Source organism: Sus scrofa, chromosome 14 (genome assembly GCF_000003025.6).
Source record: "Sus scrofa isolate TJ Tabasco breed Duroc chromosome 14, Sscrofa11.1, whole genome shotgun sequence".
NCBI lineage: Eukaryota > Metazoa > Chordata > Mammalia > Artiodactyla > Suidae > Sus > Sus scrofa.
The window spans coordinates 102,088,882-102,110,383 of record NC_010456.5 but is presented as its reverse complement, the minus strand read 5'-3'; the positions used below and the strand labels follow the sequence as shown (position 1 = coordinate 102,110,383).

Sequence of the window (21,502 nt, the reverse complement as noted above, 5' to 3'; positions counted from 1 at the left end):
CCTCACAGGACAATATCTAAAAGTAGGAAAAAGTGACAGGGAAGGATCATCTCCTTCTATACCTCTATCTTTCATCAGTGAGAAAAACCACCTCTAAAAGTACCCAGCAGTCTTCTCTTTATGTCTCATTGACCAGGATGGAGTCATATGTCCACCCCTATATACAGTCATGAAAGAAAATGAAAATTACCATGATTCCAATTGGGCATATTGAGGAAGAAGCAGTATTGGCTGCTGGGAGCCAATCAATAGTACCTGCTATAACACTTTCTCATCTCAAAGTCATTATGCAGAGACTGATGGCTGGGTAAAGAAATCAGAAATAACCATGCTTTATTAAGCTCTCTGTCTGGTTTTCATCAGCCTCAGATTAAGCTGACAAATGCATGGCTGACTTGAATGCATAGCAAATGCTTTCAGAAACAATTATAGGTAACCTACCTTAAAGCACACTTTAGATTAGGGTGTCAATATGACCTGTAGCACTCAAGTTGGAGATATGAAAAGTGGTCAAACAATGTGAAAGTACAATGCAATGTCAAAAATTTCCTGGCCCCATATCACTATTTACTAGCAGGGCAACTGTGGTTAAGTGAATTTCCCAAGTTATACACCAAGTTTGAGGAAGAACATGACTAAATCCTTCCAAAGAATTACTAAGGGGGTTGGGTAGAATTTAGGCAATTCATTTATTAATCTTAAAGAGGCAAGAGGCCCACATGCTGGATCTCAGACTGTTCTCTTCTGGTGACAGCCTCTCTGCTCTTCTGGAAAAGAGGGAAGAGCTGCTGCTTCCTGGGCTTTGGTCTGGGTTAGGTTGCTCTGGGTTTGAGGGACATGAAGGCTGCATTCCTTGACGTGTACTTGGAAAGTCAACATAATTCTGCCATATTTCGTTTGCTACTCAGAGCCCCTTTTCCTTGGAAAGCAGAAAAGTCCTTAATACCTTCTATGCCATGTAAGGCTGAAATATTGCAGATGCTTTGGTGCCAAAAATTAAATTCCTGAATTTTTAAGTTTTGTTTTTTCTTGCCTCCATATATTCTTTTCCCACTGTTATCAATGGTATATTAATTTGGGAAGAGATAAAGACGCATCCTAGGAATAATAAGATAAGAAAATATTTTAGTTGGAAGATGGAAAGGATTATTTAAATTTTTTTTCTCATTCTTTTTAAAAACATATTTTCCTGCAGTCTTTTCATCTTAAGCCTGAGGATATGTATTTGGATACTGGGTAGGTCTTTTTGTGTATGGGGTGCCTTTGGCTCTGGAAGGCTAAGAGGTCAAGATGAGGCTCTAAGAACAGCAAGGTTCTAAGAACAATTGATCTCCCACAGGATTTCTCTGGACTCTAAGGTTTGAGAAAGAGAAATGAAGGGGACCTTCTAAACTGGGGATGACAAAGAGGTTTTACTTATATGCCAGTTTTGAGAAATTTGTAATAATGGCCTTGAGTGCTGTATTAAGAAGGATTAAAGGCACTGGGTTTGCCTGGAGAGAATGCTGGCAAAGATGGAAGCAAGTGGAAGTCTCCTCCACTTGGGTGGCTGTTTAACTGGTTCAGTCACTTTTGAAAACAATTTGGTATTACCTCATAAAGTAAATGTGTTTATCTTTTGGTCTGGCAGGTCTACCCTAAGTTATCTACCCTAGAAAAACTCTTTCAATGGGCACAAAATGATTTATATAAGAACACTCATAATAGAATTGTTTGTAATAGTCCAAGCATGAAACAACCTAAGTGTCCATCAAGAAAAAAAATTGAACATTAAGTTGTGGTTAATTTATACAGTGGAATAGTGTACAGAGAGAACCATAAATTAACTATAGCTTTCTGCATCAACTGAAAAAATTTCACCAAAGTTATACTGAGCAAGAGAAAAAAGACTCGAAAGAAAACATAGAGTGTATTTTCATTTGTATAAAGGTCAAAAACAGGCAATGCAAAACTGGGTTGCTTAGATACATACATGTAGGAGTAAAAATATAAGGATAAGGAAGAAAATGGTTATTATAAAAGTCAGGACACAATCACTACCAGAAAAAAGGTGGGCAGAACAGTTATCCTTGGGAATATTATTTGCATGATTATAATTCTGTAGGGAAAGCTTTAGTTGAAGTACATACTGAGTTCAACATTTCCTTTTTTCTTTTTTTTTCAAGTTGTATTGAATTATAGCTGACAATACTATGATGATTTCTGCAATACAACAAAGTGATTCAGTTATACATATACACATGTCCATTTTTATGAATAAAACTTTTTATCATGTACTTCATCAATTTTAAGAATTAGAGAAGTAGAAGGTGATGTTAAGGGCATAGTGTACCTGAGAACACTGATGACCTAACAGATGATAGAATTCTGGAAAGAGGATGAGGTTTCAGAGCTGTTTGTAAGAGCATAGGTAAAAGCAATAGCTCTAAGTATTAGAATTTGCCAAACCTGCAAACATATTGAAAGTAATTCACAGGAAGGAAAAGTAGAGAAGCAAGATTGAACATGGGCCAGAGGGAAGAAGGAAATGCTTGAATTTTTATTTACCTGATATAAAGTAAAATGCATAAGTAGCGGAAAAGTCAGCACAGTGGTTTTCTCTGAAATCAGTCTATACTAGAACATGTCTATATGATGTCTCAAAAAATTTTGTTATGGGCACAGGGGTGAGAAATGATGGTGCACGTGACATGTAGAGCTCAACACTCTTTAACATGGACCTTTCTAGCTTATCAAAGTAGAAACATGATTAGGACTTTGGGAAGAAAATATGGTTAAGGATAAATGTAATATGTCTGAGGGTTCTGTATGATCTGATTCTTAGGAAGCATAAGCTTGGTGGAAGGTAGCACTAAATATATGAAGGCCAGGAGATAGAACATCCTCCAGTATGTACAGGGGAACAAAGACAATCTACAGATTTAAAGGAAGAAGTATACTTAGTCTTTATTTTGGAATGGGGCACTCTTAACAAGTGCTGTTGTGGGTGTATTAAGTTGATTATTTTTTCTTATTATACTTGCTGAAGTAGCGTATTTAGGTTGGATTTTTTTCAACCAGAATATCCCCAGGGTAATTAATCAGAGTTTGCCAGCAATCCAATTGAGGTTTGGAAGTGCACCCGGTTTCTTTTCTATACTTTTCTGTAGGGAGGGTAAACTTGAACAGCCTTCTTCCTTGACTGATGGAAGGAGCCAAGGAAAAACAGAACTTCCCCACCACCAGCCACTCACCTCATTTACTTCTCCCCTTTCTTCTTAGTGACCACAGGAGAGTTTTATGTTTTATTTCTATTCTCAGGTTGCATAGTCTTGGAAGGCTGGGGGTAGGGTGGCATAAGAGGTGGCTGGATTGTTCACAGAATGAGAAATGGGTAAAATGAAAATGTTAAAATCTCTATTTTAACCCCTGTGATTATTCTAATGTATGTCCTTTATAGATGATACACATCCTTAAAGCAGCCATTCCTCATTTGTTTTAAAAATATAGCACTTTTAATATTGCTACTTGGGGAAAAAGAGAAGGGAGAGTATGATTACTGAGAAAGTGTCTAGATTTGATTTGTAAGATTTGTAGGTCAGAGGGAGTTGCTGTGTGAATCTCCTAGAATTTTACACGATGGGTCTTTGGAGCTAGAAAACAAACCCTAAAACTTCAAGAAAGATGATTTTATACTGTGCATGCTGCAGACGATGCTTTACAGGCCATTCTTAGGCAAAAAGTAGGCTAGTCTGTGGGCTCTGAAACAATTTCAAGGAACACTTTACCAACACTGAACTAATTTGAATGCTAAAATCCACCTGTGCTCCACAGTGGACAATTGATTCTCAGTAAAAATCAGTTCTTACATTGGGAACAAAGGAGCAAAGCCTTTTTCCCTCTCCCATCATCAAAAGCAGGCTGCAGAGATGAGTTGGAAGTGAGCAAAGGGCACTTTCAGATGTGAGTTATCTGACTTGTGTAATCACAGAATCCCAGGGCTGGGGCAGACAGTGGGAAGATCACTTCCATACTAATCAACTGTGGAGAGAGGTGTGATTATAGAATCCTGGACTCCTCCCACCCTACCCTGCTGACTGAATCAGGCCCGCTGAGGGTGCAGCCCAGGAATCTGAGTTTTAACATGTTCTCTGGATGACTCTGATACAACTGCTGCAGCATATCTTCTAGTCCAAAAATCTCATTTTTAACTAAGAATTCAGTAGGTAAGAATATATCCACTGGATGAAAGGTAACATACATTGAGCACTTATGAACTGAATAAAAACTGAATAAACTGGAGTTCCCGTTGTGGCTCAGTGGCTAACAAATCTGACTAGGAGCCATGAGGTTTCGGGTGCAATCCCTGGCCTTGCTCAGTGGGTTAAGAATCCTGTTTTGACGTGAGCTGTGGTGTAGGTCACAGACATGTCTTGGATCCCATGTTGCTGTGGCTCTGGCATAGGCTGGCGGCTACAGCTCTGATTAGACCCCTAGCCTGGGAATCTCCATATGCCACAGGTGTGGCCCTAGAAAAGACAAAACAAAAATAAAACTGAATAAACTATAGTCTAGCCCTGGAAGAGCTTGCGGTTTAACTGGAAAGACTCATGTGCCAAGTACTTTCCCAGCAGATTGAACAAAACTCAGCAGGAAAAAAGATTTCTTCCATAGTGCTGGGAAGAGGATGAAGGGGGTACAAAATTGCACTTAAGGTTTCACAGAGAAGGTGTCATTTGCTATAGACCCCAGTGAACATATGCTAGAATGCATGCCGTGTGTTTTCTAGACAGACAGCTTGCATGAGGCATAAGTATCCCTGTTTGGAAAAGACTAATAGAGTAGTGTTTTTAGAATGTAAGATTTACTCATATAAGCATTATTGTTGTTAATAATAATAATAATAGTAACTATCATTTCTCAAGTATATAGTATGTACTAGACTTGATCATAAATGTTCTATACCATTTATTCTTTATGACTACCCTGTAAGCTGGTATTATTACCTTGTAAAAATTAATAATCAGAATCTTTAATCAAAATAGTGTCAGGAAACCAGAAGCAGGAGCTCTCATGCCTCATGACAATAGCAGAGCTCAACAGGAAGAAGAAAGTCTTCCTCTTCTTGCCTGACAGGAGCTCAGCCAATGAGAAACTGTCACAGCTCAGCCAATGAAAAGCTGCTATGCTTCAAACTCTTAATTCCTCCAATGGACTCTTTGTTTACTATAGTCTTCCTAGCTTCTTTCCCCCTCTATAAAAGAGTTCTCTGCTCCTTTTTTTTGTGGGGGGTGGGAGTGGGTTAGCACTTGTCTAGCCATGGGTACAGATCTTGAATTGCAGTTCTATGCTGATCCCAAATAAACCTGTTTTTTTTTTTTTTTTTTTTTTTTTTTTTTTGCTGAAATATTTTAGGTCAACAATTTTCATTTTACAGTTGAGGCATTGCCAGAGAGGGTGAGTGACTTGCCTGGGGTCATACTCTTAGTCTGTTGCAGAGGCAAGATTAAAATTTAGAAATGGGATTATGAGGGTGAAATAGATGATAAAATTTTGAAAAAAACATTGAGAAAGAGGGTTTGAATACATACCTGCCAAGCAACTCTGCTACACTTTATTTATGTGAGGTATTTGGCCAAGTAGCTTCACAACATGTACATACAACATGAAACTCCCTTGAGCCTCAAGACTGCTCACTTTTTAGACCCCAGTTATCCCATTCTGACCAAATAGACTTTTTTTTCCCGCCTCAATCCCATTTAAATTTAGACCACTCCTTTGGTTTCTGTAATCCAGTCATGTTACTAAAATGTTACCACTTTTCTCCTTCTGGGCCAGACCTGGAGGATGAAGCTCCTTGGAAAAAGGGAAGGTGTGGTTAAGGAAAATGTGGTACTGTGATTTATCTTAAGAACTGTATTCTTTGTTCCTGTCTCTGGTACAAAGCTCCTCAAACCCTTGGAATTTCCTAAGTGAAGAGGGCAATAAAAGTGTCTTTCGTGTTGGTAATGGGATGACTTCTGGAAAGCCCCTAAGTAACTAAAGGCTGAGGGCTGGTGTCCAGGGGAGCCTACTAAGTGATTAGAGGGTGGATATTTCAGGTCCATCCTCCTGGCCTCCTGGGAGGGGAGCAGGGCTGGAGACTGATTTCAGTCACCAATGGACAATGATTTAATTAGTCATACCTATTTAATGAAGACTTCCTAAAAATCTGAAAGGACAGGGTTTGGAAAGCTTCCAGGTTCCACTCTAAGGAAGCAGGTTGGTTAACCTGTGGTGATTTTGGGGGAGTGGCTTCTCAGAGAGCATGGGTGCTCTGTGCCCTTTCCCCATACCTTGTCCTATGCATTTCTTCCACCTGGCTGTAAAATAAATTTTCCTGCTGAGTTCTCTGAGCTGCTTTAGCACATTAATCAAACCAAAGAAGGGGGTCTCAGTACCTCCCATCTATAGAGGGTTGGTCAGAAACACAGGTGACAACCTGGACTTGCAGTTGCTATTTCAAGAGGGGAGGGGAATGAAGTCTTGCAGAACTGAGCCCTTAACCTATGGGATCTGATTCTCTCTCCAAGTAGTGGCAGAATTTAGTTGAGCTGTAGGACATGCAGCTGGAGAATTTGCTTGGTAAAGGGAAAACCCCAACACACATCAGAATTTGTTGTTAGAACTGTTAGTAGGATATAGTCTGCTCTTTCCAAACACAAACATCTCTCCTGGTAATTGGAGCAGGAAAAACACTGACTCTCACTGACCGCCAACATGGTGGCAGCTACAAGTTCACCACCCCCCTTCAGTGGGTTGCTGTGGTTTTACTGACACCAAATAGATAGACACTCAAGATATGTCTCCAGCATAGAAGGGTTTATACAGGATCAGAAGAGAATTGCAATTCAGGGTCTGCAACCATGTTGAGCATTGTGCAAGTCCTTACATGGCAAGGGAAGGAGAACTTTTATAGGAGGAAAAAGAGGTTGGAGGAGCTACAGTAAAAAAAAAAAAAAGTTCCTAGCTTTTCATTGACCAAGTAGTTGCCAGGAAAGAAGAGTCTGTCTTCTTCCTGCTAGACTCTGCTATCATTGCAGGCATAAGAGTCCTCCTTCTCATGTCCCAATTTGATTTAACTCAGGTTTGTGGTTTTTTTTTTTTTTTTTTTTTTTTTTTGTACAGCTTTTGTATCTATTCTTAACTATTGGTAAGCTATGCTACCTAGGTCTGAATTGGCAAGGGCAGTTCACTTGTAGCTTGTTCAGGGGATCCTCCCTGGCAAAAGTGAGTTGGCAAAGCTGGTCTTCTTGTTGGCTTTCATCCTCCCAGTGACAAGTTTTCCCCAGAGTCTCCTCTTGCTGGGGTCCCCTTGCTCTACTAGGAGGCCCTCCTAGGGGAAGCCAGCTGTTTTGTGCAGCATCTACTCAGCCCTCAAAGAGACTTAAGTTTTCTCCCCACAACAAGTGGTAGGAACTTGTCCCAGCTTCACCCTCTATCTTCAGACCCCATTCCTACCTTGGCAGCATCAGAGACTCAAGAGTTCTTCCATGACTCAGCAACCTTCAGGCCAGTGACCACTGACCCTACCTAATTGGAGAAAAATTTGGGTTCACTCGTTGAGGGAGAAAGGGGTACTATATCCATCCAATGTATTCCCCTCTCCCATGGGGAGAGAAAGATGAAGGTATATTAGTCTGAGAAGACTGCCCTAACATAATACCATAGACTGGGAGGCTTAAGTATCAGGAATTTATTTCTTCACAGTCCAGAAGGCTGAAAGTTCAAGGTCAAGGTGTCAGCAGGGTTGCTTCCTCTGAAACCTCTCTCTCTCCTTAGTTGTAGATGGCTGCCTTCTTGCTATGTTCTCATTGGTCTTCCCTCCCTATTGGTCTGTGTAGGAATTCCTTTTCTCACAAGGATGCTAGTCATGCACACACAAGGGATCTCATTTTAACTTAATTACCTCTTTACACCTCTGTCTCCAGAAAGAGTCCCAGTCTGAGCTACTGGGAGTGAGGACGTCAACATATGAATTTGAGGGGGACACAACTCAGCCCATAATAGATAGTTACTACTTCATAATCTTAGCTTGAGGATACCCCCAGCCTCAGCCTTCTCTACATTGGCACATCAGGCACATTTTCAGAACTATTTTTTTCTGAAATACACCCTTTGGGGTAGCTCTGTGGTAACTCAGGAGGCACAATGATAACAAAAGTAGTTGTACCTCTGAATTTAGAAGGTGAGACAGTGATGCCTTTGATCTCAGCTGAGACCCATCTCCCTAGAAACTGCCACTCTCTCTGCTGAGAAGCTGGGTAGAGAGGCAGCTGTAGAATCCCTCTAAGGAATCAGGAAGGGTCTCTCTTGGTGATACTTCATGTGAGGAGTTTCTACTTTTGTAAATATATGCATCTTCCATGGTGGCATTTCAAAGCACTTCCCACAGTATCTAGGTGGGAGGAAGGGCAGGCAAGTGAGAAAACTAATCCTCCAAGAGGTACCAAGTGATTTATCCAAGACACATAGATTAAGGCAAGCCCTGCTAGGGCTGAATCTCCTAGAGCCTCACTCCTTAGGGGTAAAACAGAAGGGAAATAGAGGTGGGCTTGTTACATACCCTACCTACATAGAGGTTACTGTATGATAAAGACAACTAGAATTAGCAAAGAGGTGACCTTACATATAGTAAGCATTCTCTGATGTGTTAACGTCCACAGTGTTTATATAAGATTAGAAATTATCTTTTAAATGCATTTAGTAATAACACCACAAGAAAATTATTTTATTACTGTTAAATTATTCTGTTTTATTTTTAATGTATGCCATAACATTTTTTTTTAAAAAAAGCCTTTATCCAGAAAAAAAAAAAAAAGTTTATGTCAAAAGCCTTTAGAGAAATGGTGCTGTAAAATGCTTGCTCTCAGCTTCATTACTTGCTTTTCAGGGTAAAATGCTGACATTTGCTAGGAGAGAGCTGTTCCTTTGTTAGCCATCCATTCATATATTTATCAGTCAATAAACATGTAGTGAGGGATTACAGTGTGTAAGGTACTGAGCTGTGTATCACTTGGGGAATGTTTACATAAAGATAGAGCCACCAGAATCTTTATATCACTGGAAAAAAAAAAAAAAGATTATTGCATACCAACAAACGACCACGTTGCTAGAGTTTTTGATCAGGTTATGAAGCAGTGCTGGCATTGGAATTTTATGGATTAATTGCTCTCACTCTGATATAGTTCAGTAGTTTTCTGGAAGAACAGATGCTGTATTTCTGAAAGATGCTTTTCCCTGATTTGGGCCCACCAAGTCCTGTCTAATCACTGTGTTCATCCTTTTAATCTAAGCCAAGAGAATGTCAACAGCAGAGGCTGGGTCCAGCAAGTCTTGGACCTGCATGTTCCAACATAGTTGAATGCCTCAGAGGCCAAGGGCAAAGGCACATGGCTTCTTCCCCTGGATGGAGGTCACTTGCTTTGCCCCCCACTGCTGCTCTTCCTCACTCTCATTCCATAGACTCAAGATCCCAGGGACATGTACTCCCTGCCTTAGCCAACTTGTCTTGATTGACATCCCGACCTCTCCAGTTATCTTCTGGAAGGGGGCTTCTGAAATCCAATTTGATATAATTAGAGCCAGAAGGAATAGGATGACTGAGGATTTTTGTCCAGATAGTGAAAAGTAGAGCATTCTCATAGAGAAGAGAATTGAGACTTCAAGAGGAGAATCAAAGTGCTACCTTATATTCTCAAAGACAAGTAGCTAAGTAAAAAGCTCACATAGGCTGTCCCACAGCCTGAGAGGCTTATTGCAAAAAGCATCAAGTTCGAATAAGTACTAAAATGGGAAGTTTAAACACCATGTTTTTAGCAAAAGAGATGTATCTGGCTACTTGTGTTTCTTTCACTTTTGCTCTATTTTTCATTTTATCTCTTGGAGTTGAAGAACAGATAACCCCCCCAATACCTCATTGCTTACATTCTGTTTTTTTATATTTAAAGTGACAGCAAAATGAAACATATTTTTAAGACCAATTTCTCTTTATGCTTCAATATCTACTTCACTAAAATGTACAGTTTATACCACATTGCCAGAAGGCAAGGAGTAGCAATTTTTAAGAAGAGTTGAACTTTACAGAGAACCTTTCGGTACTCTTTTTGAATTTCAAATGGAATCTCAATCAATGGATATAATGTCACAATTCAAATAATGTATGATGGCAAAAAATTACTAGCTTTAATAAATTATATCATTGATTTTCATTTTGTGAGATGGAAAAACTGTCAAAATTTAATACAATATTTGAATTTAATTTGAGGGTTTTTATTGTCTTCAGTACAAGACTTTGTCAGTGAAGTGATTTTTGTAACTTCACAAGAGTGAATTCACCACCCCTTTGAACTAGTCTTTGCTTATTGCCTTGTGATGATTAAATGAGATTCTTTCAACAAGTATCTTTGAATATTGACTATGGCACTATTCTGGAAGCTTGGGGATCCAGCAATGAACAAAACAGATATAAATCTTTGCCTTTGTGAGACCTAAAGTCTGGAGGAAATAGAATAAGGGCAGTAATAAGGACATTTTCCAGCTCTTTCAAACAAAACGAATAGAGAAAAATGTAGCCAGTATGGGGAGGGTCTGGAGAGATGCACTTTGAAATGGATGGAGGTCTCACCCAGAAGGCAAGGATTTGAACCAGGTCAGGGACTGAGCAATAGGGTGATTTGGGTAAAAAAGGTTGCAAGCAAAGGCAGTAGCAGGTGCAGGGGTTCTGAGGCACCACCTGCCTGGTGAGCTGAGGGAGCAGCAGGACCAGAGGTGGCAGTGAGGGAAGGAGAGTAGTCAGAGATGAGAGAGGGGACCACCCCACCGCTGTTCTTAGTATTTTAGGAACACCCTACCACCACCGCATACTCTCTCACTTGAACTGCTTGGAGAACACATTGAAATGAATGTAAATGAATTCCTAGGAAGGGTGAGGGTGTTTGCATTACCATATTCCTTAACAAACTCCACCTGCATCCTTAGGAGCCGGCCAAGATATGCCCCCACCTCAAGGCCTTAGCACACACTCCCTTCTTCCTGAGGGGCTCTCCCTGCTGCTTCTGCCCCCATTCCGCTCCCTTTCATCTTCCACCTTCATGTTCCAATGTGAATATTAATTCCTAGAGTTAAAGGCCAAAGTAGGTTCTCTCTATTTTCTCTCAGGACTCCCCCTTTTCTCCTTCTCCATGGGCTGCATTATAATTTGCAAAAGCATGCTTCTGGGTTTTTGTTGTTACATTGATTCCAATGATAAAGTTCCTTATTTCCTTGTTACTTTCCATCATAGGCACCACAAGAATAGAATAAATATCTGCCTTATTGTTAATGCTGTTTAAGGAGTACCTAGCACATCACAGGTATTCTGTAAATATTTGATGAAAAGATGAAGGAAGGAATGAAGGCTGCCTAAATGAAAGAATGTGAACAGCTTGGAGGGAAGCAAAACTAGGATTTGTGTTATTGTTTTACTACACTTTGCTTTATTGAGAGAGAGAGACACATCCTGAAACCCAGACAGTATTTCAGGGCCAAGACTGAGATGGACACCTTTGCCATTCATATGCCTAAGAACAATGCACTTTCTTTTTGTTTGTTTTTTGTTTCTCCAAGTGCCAGTCATTCTTTATTGGGTGTTAATTCTGCATTCATTAGGATATGAAAGGATTCATGTGTGCCTGGCAAATGTCATGGTCAGGAACGCAGAGTGAGCCCTCTTTAGCGGTCCTTGAGTAGCTGCTCATAAGAGAACACTCTTAATGAACCTCCAGGTGTCCTGTGACTTAAGGGGATTCATCCTTCCTGCTGAGGTTACAGAATGTTGTGCCTTTATTATTACACTTATCAAATTCACTTTGTTTATACCACAACTACAGCAGCTCCACATCTGAGCCACATCTGCAACTGACACCATAGCTTGTGGCAACACCAGATCTTTGAACCCACTGAGTGAGGCTACAGATCGAACCTGCATCCTCATGGTTACTATCCTGGTTTGTTACTACTGAGCCACAATGCCAGATTGTAAACTTCTTCAGGGCTTCCCTTCCTTTGAATGGAGCATCTGGTATATTGCTAGACAGGTATTGGAAGTTTAATTAAGCTTATTGAATAAATATATCTCTCAAAGCTTAAGAGAACCTTGGGAGCAAGAACTGGACTATTACATTTCAGATTAAGTAGGTCCCTGCTCAGAGAGGGAAATTAGTATAATATGGAAGTAGGGGAAAATAGGAGATAGGAGAGGCCCAAAGATGTACTTTCATTGCAGATATCACCCAGTTTTGAATTCCACTGCTGTGCCTCTTCCCTTCATTCCAAGCCAGCAAGATATAGTCTGGCCTTTGGTATGAAGTTATATAGCACCACCAGGCTCCAGAATTAAGTAGAAGTAGATACTTCTCAACCATAGATACTTGTTAGAAAAAAAAAATGTTTTGGGACACACTTCAATGGCTGAAGATAGGTAAGTAGATTATATGGTTGTTAAGAAGTGTAAATAATATATTCTTGTTTATTTTCCATCCTGATATCTTTATTGGAAGACAGAGTGGTGAGATTTTGTAATCACCTTCTCTTCTGCAACAGTAAGAATAACTCACATTGTATATCCTTTTGGCGTATATTGTTTCATTTGAAACTTGCAAAAACCTAACCAGATAAGGAGAGTTGCGAATAGTTTCCTGCATTTAGACATGAAAAATACTGAGGTTCAGAGAGGTTATATAACCTACCCAAGCAAGTTGGTCTGATAGAAAGAAGACTTCTGACTCCTAATCCAGCTCTCTCCCCTTTCCACCCTGCTGGCTCTCTAATAATGATAATTGTAGCTCAATCGTTGCTCAATTTCATGTGAGGAGGCAAAGATTATGTACTCATTTTCTCTTTCCTGCTTTTCTCTTGTCTCTCTTCCTGCCTGCCTTCTGCTATTCTGCAACCTGTTTTCTCTGTACAACAAAGGAATGAAGAATAATATTCAAAACCTTTGTTAGCTTTTTTTTTTAGCTGATTTTGGAGACTTCAGCCAAATAGTTTGAGAGGTTCTTTGTATATTTCACCATTTTACCATTATAGAGAGTTTGAGGGGAAAAAAAAAAACAGCTCTTGGTGATAAAGATAGAAATTACTCACCAGCATTTGTGAGATCAAAATGACCTTCATTAAGACTGTTGAAAATGAAGTGCAAATGGCATTCTTTCTGCTGCATTTATTTGACTTTCACTGCTTGGCCTGGCAAGGAGGAATTTTAGAGAAATTCCTAAAAACAACAGGAAAATTGCAGTGAATAGCACAGTCTTGAGCAGCAGGGGAGCATAAAAGTTGAGGGGGTGGAGTTGTGTGGACCAGGCACGAGAGGCTGGCTCTACCTGCAGCTTCCCTAGGTTTGTGCTGTAATACAGAAGAGAGAAACATGTGGATGATTTAAAATTAAAATAAAATCATATTAAAAACTCTAATTACACTGGGCACATTTCAAATGCCCCATGTGGCCAGTGACTACCACATTGGATAATACAAATAGAGAACATTTCTCTTGCTGGAGAGATTTAATTGTATCACGCTGCTCTGGCCGGAGAACTAAGCACCTCATACCTTTTCAGAGTCATTTAAATCAGGAAAGAACAGTGAGCCATTCCCCAAGGATTCCTTCCTTCCTTTTTTCCTCCCTCCTTTCTTCTTTTCACTTCTCCCCTTTTCCCCTCCCTCCCTTCTTCCCTCCTTTCATCTTCTCTTCATTGCTTTGTGCCACCTTTTCTTTTTCTTTTCTTCCAACAAATATTTAGTGAATAATTACAATGAGCCTGGCTCTGTTTAAGCAGGTGAGCTATAATAGCAAACAAAAATAAATGAGACTCCTGCGTCAGACAAGCCACAATCCAGTAAGGGATACAAACAAGTGAGAACTGGTGTTGGGAAGAAAAAAGTTTCCTCTCCTTTTGTAGGTTCTTTGGCTGGATTGATCCAAGTCAGAATTAAAAGAGAAAGGCAAATTTAATCACACATGTATGGGATCCTCCTAAGACTATGAGACCCAAATGATAGTCAAACAGTTGAGGCTTATATGCCATCCCGAGCTAAGGAATCCTAAAAACGAAGAGAGCTTACCTGAAGATAGGAAGAGTGAACGTTTGGTAAATGCCTGCCATGCTCTTCAGAGGCACAGGACACAGAGAGGCATCTGATCCCCAGGTCTAGCCCAGCCCTTCCCAGCTCCCCACACCTAGTCCATATTCTTTGTAGTTATCACTGGAGATAGTTCTCTTCCTGGACCAAGTTCTCTTTCCAAATTCCTAGGCAATGAAGGGAGAAGTAAATGACTTTCTTGAATCTTCTGGGTTGTGATTGCTTTCAACTCAAAGTAGTCCATATGCCAAATTGGCACATTTTGGGGAGACTCATTCTGAATGCTTTAACTGGTAATTATGATCCAGTGATATAGGTGATGTGTGACTCCTAACCTAGTTTTTGGACCTCGGGTTTATGCAGAGAAAGAGACATCAGAAAGCTGAGCACTGGAAGATTAGTATTAGATTCCAGGTATAAAAGGAGGAAGAAGGAAGGAGGGAGAGTGTTTTAGATAGGATGGAAGAAAGAAAGAAAGGATATATGCCTGGGATGGAGAGAAACTTATATGCACAGAGGATAGAGTGTAAGCAGAAAGAAAAGAGGCTACAGAAATGAGCAGAAGGCATATCCTTAGGGTCTTATGAGCCATTTGTATTTCATCCTAATGGCAATGGGAAATTCCCAAGAGGTTTAACATGAGACGGTGACTCCATTATACTTGTATTTTTCACAGATCACTTTTGCTGCATTGTGGAAAATAAACTGTGATTGGCAGAGCAAAGAGGAGGATGAAAGCTAAAGCAGAAAAACTAATTAGGAGACTGTTGAGTTGGTCCAGATAAAGATGTTGGTTTGCAGCATGAACAAGGGTTACCCAGGTGGCAAAGAGAAAATAATGTTTGAATATAGAGGTAAAACCCCCAAAAACTGGGTTCACATCTTTGTGGATGTTGAGCCCAAAGACAGCTAATCCAAAGATCAGGAGAAGGAAGGATTTATTACTTGCAGCAAATAAGGATAACACCAGGATCTTTCTCAAAGCAGGATCTCTACAAACAACAAAACTGGAGAATGTTACAGCAGAAAATCCAAGAAGAGGCAGGAGGCCAGAGCGCCAAGACCTCAAGCAAGTTTTAATGACCAACAGGTTGGGCAGGAGCACTGAGAGAGGACTCAGGCTCCTGCTGCTTAGGAAACAGTTATTTATATAGGAAAGGGGGTAGTTACTATTTTTAGCACAGGGTTGTTCTTAGGCTAAGTCAGTATGCAAGGGTTGGGGGGGTGGCGATCTCCTTAGGAATGTGGGTAATGGTTTGGGGTAGGGGGTAGAGGGAAGTTGTAAAGTCATTCCATGATGAATGACTGTTTAACTGGTCTCCAAGGCGGCTTATTCCGAGGGGACCAGCCTTCTAGATTGTAAGTCTGATTAGCGTTTTGGTGGCACATGGCAAGTCAGTTCCGATTCCCCACCTGAGAGGGAAGTTTTAAGTTAAGGGTACATGCATATTCATACAAGGACTTGAGGAGAGAAGAAAGTGTAACTGAGGTAGTGCCCTAGGGGGCTCCTAGGCACACAAGCCTTTCTGCATCCTCCATTTCTTGCTTTTAGGGAATAAGCCTCAGCATCCATGACCTTTCCTGAGTTCCACAGGGCAGTTGCTAATCAGGGAAGGAAGGGGATACTGAGTCCAGGGAGGTGTAATCAAGAGACAATAGTGCAGCCTTGGGGCAGGGTCTTGGTTCCTCCTTAAGGAATATATGCATAACAATATCTTTGAGCCTTTCTGCAGAACTAAAACCCCCAACAAATGGGAGAACTATTGAATGAAGCATTCTTCTTTCTGGGAAGAAGGAAGATCACCAGAACCAGTCCTGGGGGCCACTAAGAACCAACTTTGAAAGACAATGCAAGCTTGCCTCTACCCTGATCCTTACCTGCAGCCATATTTTCCACTCCCCAAACTATAAAACCACCTCCTAATCCCTCGCAAAATGGGCACAGTCTTTAAGGTATTAACCTGCTGTCGTCCCCTTTGCCTGGCAAAACAGTAAAGCTATCTTTTTCTCCTTCATCCAAAACTCTGTCTCCACATTTCTATTCAGCAATGGTAGACAGAGGCTGAGTCTTGGCAAGAAATGTAGCATAGAATTGGGACAAAGGTCTGCAGTTCAAGCTTTAGTTGATTGATGTCAGGAGGGTCAACATCATCATTCCATCCTCCACCTGAGTGGGGGCCTTAGTACCTGAAGAACTCAAAGATACATATCAGATTGTGATATACATCCTTTGAGAAGGAACTGGTACTGTTTTACTGCTGAATTTTTGTTTCTTCACTGCTTTTCCTTTGTTCCTGCATTCCCTTGTTTCCCTTGAGATCATTCCTTGCTGAGACCTGTTCAAGGGAAAGCATTGTGCCCAGGTTTAGATCACAAAATAACATAGTCCAAAAATCCTTGCCTGGTTCTCTTTCTCCAGGAACCCTCTGCACTATCTGCTTACAGAGAAACAGAATCTCATGATTGAGTGGAAGATGAAGGAAAAAGAGAAATGAAAGATAATGTTTCTATCTCTAATTGTGGAGCCATTCACAGAGATAGAGAATGCATGCAAAGAAGCTAGATTAAGGAAAAGGTGACAGATGTAGGTCTCAGCTCAAATTCTACTTTAGAAGCCACCCTTTCTTGACCACCCCCCACCCCCACCCCACATCCAAGACCATGACAGGCTTCCCATGTTATTCCTTCTCATGTCATGATGAGCTTTCTTCCATTGTTGTTACAGCAGTTGAAATTTTATATTTATTTGTAGGCTCACCTTATTATTTGGTTGCCAGCCTGTCACTGAATTGCCAGCTCCATTATGGCAGAGGCTGTTTGATTTTGTTCACCATGGAATCCATTTTCCTAATCCACTGTCTGTTTGTGCCCTGACATGGTGAGTTTGAGAGCAGTGTTATAGCAGTGCCTTCTTCCTTTTCTCTGTGCACCATTTCAGGACTTGCAGGTACAAAATGGTCTCAGCCTTTCACTCTAAGTTCCTAGTCTTGGAGTTCCCATTGTGGCTCAGCAGAAACAAACCCAACTAGTATCCATAAGGATGTGGGTTTGATCCCTGGCCTCGCTCAGTGTGTTCAGGATCTGGCATTACTGTGAGTGGTTGGTGTTGTTTGCAGATGCAGCTCAAATCCCATGTTGCTGTGGCTGTGGTGTAAGCCAGCAACCGAAGCTCCAATTCAACCCCTAGCCTGAGAACTTTGATATGCTGCAGGTACATCCCTAAAAAGACCAAAAAAAAAAAGTTCCCAGTCCTATCTTTTGTAGGGATGGAAAAAAAATTTTCCCCCTACCTCTCTTAGCGGAGATACCCCTCACCATGATAAAGGATAGATTAACAGGAGAAAAACAAGTTTCATAATATGTATACTCATGTAAACATGGGTGATACATAAGAAAACTAAGTAACTCTGAAACAGCCCCCCAAAAGTCACCATGTTAAATATCATCTCCAGTTAAAGACCAAAACAAAATGTTCTATGGGAGGGGAGTTGATGATGGGAGGTGACCAGGAAAAGCACAATAAACAAGGGTAAGCTTGTTTTACAGATTAAGTCCTTGCCTTCTCCATTGATAAGATTTTCTAGAGATTTAGGCTCATCCTTCTCTTCCTGGTACAGAGAGGAAGACTCCCTTATAAATGGAGATTTCCCTTGTAAATGTAAACATCTCCCAAAAAGGTAACTTCTACTCAGTTTTTAGAGCTTCTCCTTTGGCCATTTCTTAAAATTAATTGGTCTAAAATGACCCTTATGGCAGGAGCCATATTCTTGGGTGGCACAACCTTCTCCCCCTCACTTCAGTCCCAGGGCCCTCACTGCCCTAGGAGCTCAAATCTCACAGAAGGAAAGCATCTCTAGGAGTCATTTATACATGTGAAATTAACTCCCTGAATTGTATTTTTTTTGTTTGTAGTTTAACCCTTTGTTTTCATTGTATTTATGAAGAATTTTCCCCTCATGAAAGCAGAGAAAGGATATTCTTTTGGAAAAGGGACTTTTCCATATTAAATACCATTATATCTTGTATTCTGCTTTCTAGTAGAGTAGATTCTATATTCCTTTTTGGCCATGAATATAGAAATATCTGGCCCCAAGCCATTACTCTCTCCCTTCTCCTCACTTGCTCCCCCCTTCCTCTCTCTCCTCCATCTCCCCAATCTCTCACCCTCCCCCCCACAAAGAGTCATATAACTGACCAACCCTGCTATTCTCAGTCAAGACCACAGAGTGGGGAAGACATGTTGCAACCCAATGCTGCTTGAAAACAAAATCATATAAAAATGTGGTTTCCGAAGTCAGATGGATTTTGTTTTAAATCCCAGTTTCACTGATTCTATTTGTAAAGTTTGGTCCATGTTGCTGAAAGAAAACAGTTTGTAACTATTTATTAGATGAATGACTGAATGAACTGATTTCTCTGAGCCTTGGGTTTCTCATCTGTCAGGAGGAAAACAATGGTGCTTACCCTATCGTACTGTCAGGAAGATTAAATCAGCTTATCAAGAGAGAAAGCACCTAGCACATAGTAGGCACCTGATACATAACTTTCTCTTTCTGCCCTACAGCTTGCTCTCCCCTAGGAAAGTGTTAGAAAGTGTTACAGAACCGAAATTGGGTCTGCTCGCCCACTGTGCAGCAAGGCCAGTTTACTGACACTGGGTTGTGGTGAAGGAAAGTACAGCATTTATTACAGGTTGTCAAGCAGGGAGGACAGGCAGCTCCTGCTCAAAAGACCTAAACCCCTTGACAGCTTTCAGGGAAGTATTTTTTAAAGGCAATTTATGGACTTACTTCTGACTGATTGGTGGTAACAGGGTGATGTTTCAGGAGTCTTCGACATTAGCCTTCTGGTTCCAACCAGTCTGGAGTCTATGAGCTTGTGGTCAGAATGTAGTCACCATTTTCCACCTGGCTGGGGTCTTAGTTCCTGGAGAATAACTCAGATATTGTGTCAGATTGTTATGCATACCCCTTGAAGAAGAACTAGGACTCTGTTTTATTCCTGAACTATTTGTTTTTCCTTTATTTCTTCATCCCCTCACTTCCCTAATTAGCAACTGAGTCTGCTCTTCGGAACTCAGCAAAGTTCTAAGAGACTTAAAGCCTTTTCTACAAATAAGAAAGGAATGACAGAGTGACTTTTGTACCCAGGAGGACCCTGCAGGGTCCTTCTTAGTTTCAGTCCCTCCTTTTATACTCCTCAATCCTGAGGGGAACAGGACTGGGACAAAAAAAGAGAATAATATTTTGGCTAGAGAGGTTAGTCCTAAACTGGGCAGGAGAATGTGATTTTAGGGGAACTCATATTCAGTGTATATATAGACATCAATATAAAATCCAAAAGTACAAAATTGCTGATGATGTTTTGTTCTTATGGATCCTGTAAATATTCCCTGCTAAGTTCAGCAGGGAAAAGTGTGGCCAAAATCTCTTATTCAGTGAAGGAATTAGCATGGCCGTTCCTTCAAAGGTTGCCATAGTAGTTACCATGGTGATGAAATGAAAATGCAATTTGAGTTATTCATAATACATAACTCTTCCCAGAAAAACAAAAGGAGTACTTAGGATAACTGACTCATTTTGATGATGTCTCCGTGCAACCTGTTACTCACTTGAATGATGCAGGCAAAAGGCTGTAATGAATAGAAGATCTGACTATTTGCATTTGCAACCAAATGTACCAAATACATTCTTAATGTGTTAATTAGCACTTTCTCCAAATGCAAAAGGAAAACATTCCATTTGAGAAGACAGGTAAGAATCTGAATGTAATGGAAACTCATCTGGCATTAGGAAAAAAAAATTTAGGAAAAATGAGTTAAGTAACCACAACATTCAGAAAATAAAATTCTAGATTGCTAAGTCATACACAAGGTTATTTCTGGTAGATAATGTAATGGATAAAGAGAAAGTGGCCATTTTATACATATTTGAGTATGTCACAGGCCTGTCTTCAAGATTTGAAGAGTTAAGTAGAAAACATCCCTTTGAAACACTTTTTAGGAAATTGGAAAACAGTTTAAAATGTTAATGCCAGAACATATGTAAAACAATATGCAAAGGAACAAGCAAAATATTATCTGGAGAAAAGATAAATATAAAAATATAACCCCAAAGTCCCCCATCACTCCTTCAGCCCCTTTATCTCCCAGGGTACCAAAGTTGGTCCATTTTTCCTTTGATGCCTTCCCCCCTCCCCAAGGCCTTTCCTCAACTGTCATCTTTACTTTCAAAGAGCTCTGGGTCTAAGACCTGACTCAGGTCAGAGAAATGGAAAAGGGACTGTGTTTCTCGTGGAAACTCCAATTAGATCTCTGTTCAGTAGCTTCAAGGTCTATTGGGTTTGTGCTCTTGTCAATACAAATCAAGTGACCCCTTAGTGGGCTCCACATCTATTTTAGATGTAGGTATTCAGTAATCAACTGCAAATTATTTAAAATCCCTGTGTGTCAGACCATTCTGATAAATGCCATATGATGAATGTCCATGACCCTTGTGATTTCTTGATATTACTTGTTTTTCTGCCAGCTCAGAATTCTCTCACCTACACTGAAATCAAAGGACTCCTCTCATCTTTCTTGCCTCTGACCAACTTTCCATTCATCTTTAAATATGCTGACAGTTCTCTTGCTATTTCATTGGTAAGATGCCTAGTTTCTGGGCCTTATTGGTAGCTTAATTGGGGGTGAATTTTCTTGGTCAGACTGCACAAGGCAAAGTCCTCCAAAATTTCTGTTTTCAATCTTTGGGTTCCTTTCTTTACTTTAGTCCCATTTCATATTAAAAATATTATGCAGACACCATATATTGGTCAGGATTTCATTAAGTGAATAATTAGACTCCCAGCTCTTTGACTGCCATGCTTAATTTAGAAACTCTAGTACTCCTATCAATAAACTCAGGTTGATCCATTCTTCACCAATCCCTCTTAGACTCCATTTCCTCATGTTATTTTCCAGATTCTCGCAGATATAAATTAGTGGACTTATTAAGATGTTTGTGTGTAAGCCTCGTCTTCCTTTTCTTCCCATATCTGACCTTGGCAACAAAATGGCAGGAGAGTGAAGTATGAGAAGAATTGGCTCCCTTAGGGAGGTAATTCCCTTAGGTGAAGGAAGGCAGTGTCTCCCAGCCAGGGAGGATGCTCTCATTGACCAGGGGGCAGGCTGCGGAGGATGCTCAATGCTAAGGGAGCATTGGGGGTACTCCAGACTTTTCCAAACCTCTTTATATTCCCAAAAGTACCACCAGCCCCAGAATAATGAGAGTGAATTAAATAGATCTCACTTTTTGAGCCATTTTGCCTTGACAGATAAAACATTGTTTTAGATTGGTCATAAGCAGTCCTTGTGTTTCATTCAGTGTCT

The 21,502-nt window shown here is 40.5% G+C and overlaps 1 long non-coding RNA gene across 1 annotated transcript in view; it reads left to right on the top strand.

The window, feature by feature from the left end:
• The window catches only part of LOC110256667, a 92,038-nt gene that overhangs the window by 69,179 nt on the left and 1,357 nt on the right, over window positions 1-21,502 (top strand). The gene's annotated exons all lie outside the window — the stretch shown is intronic.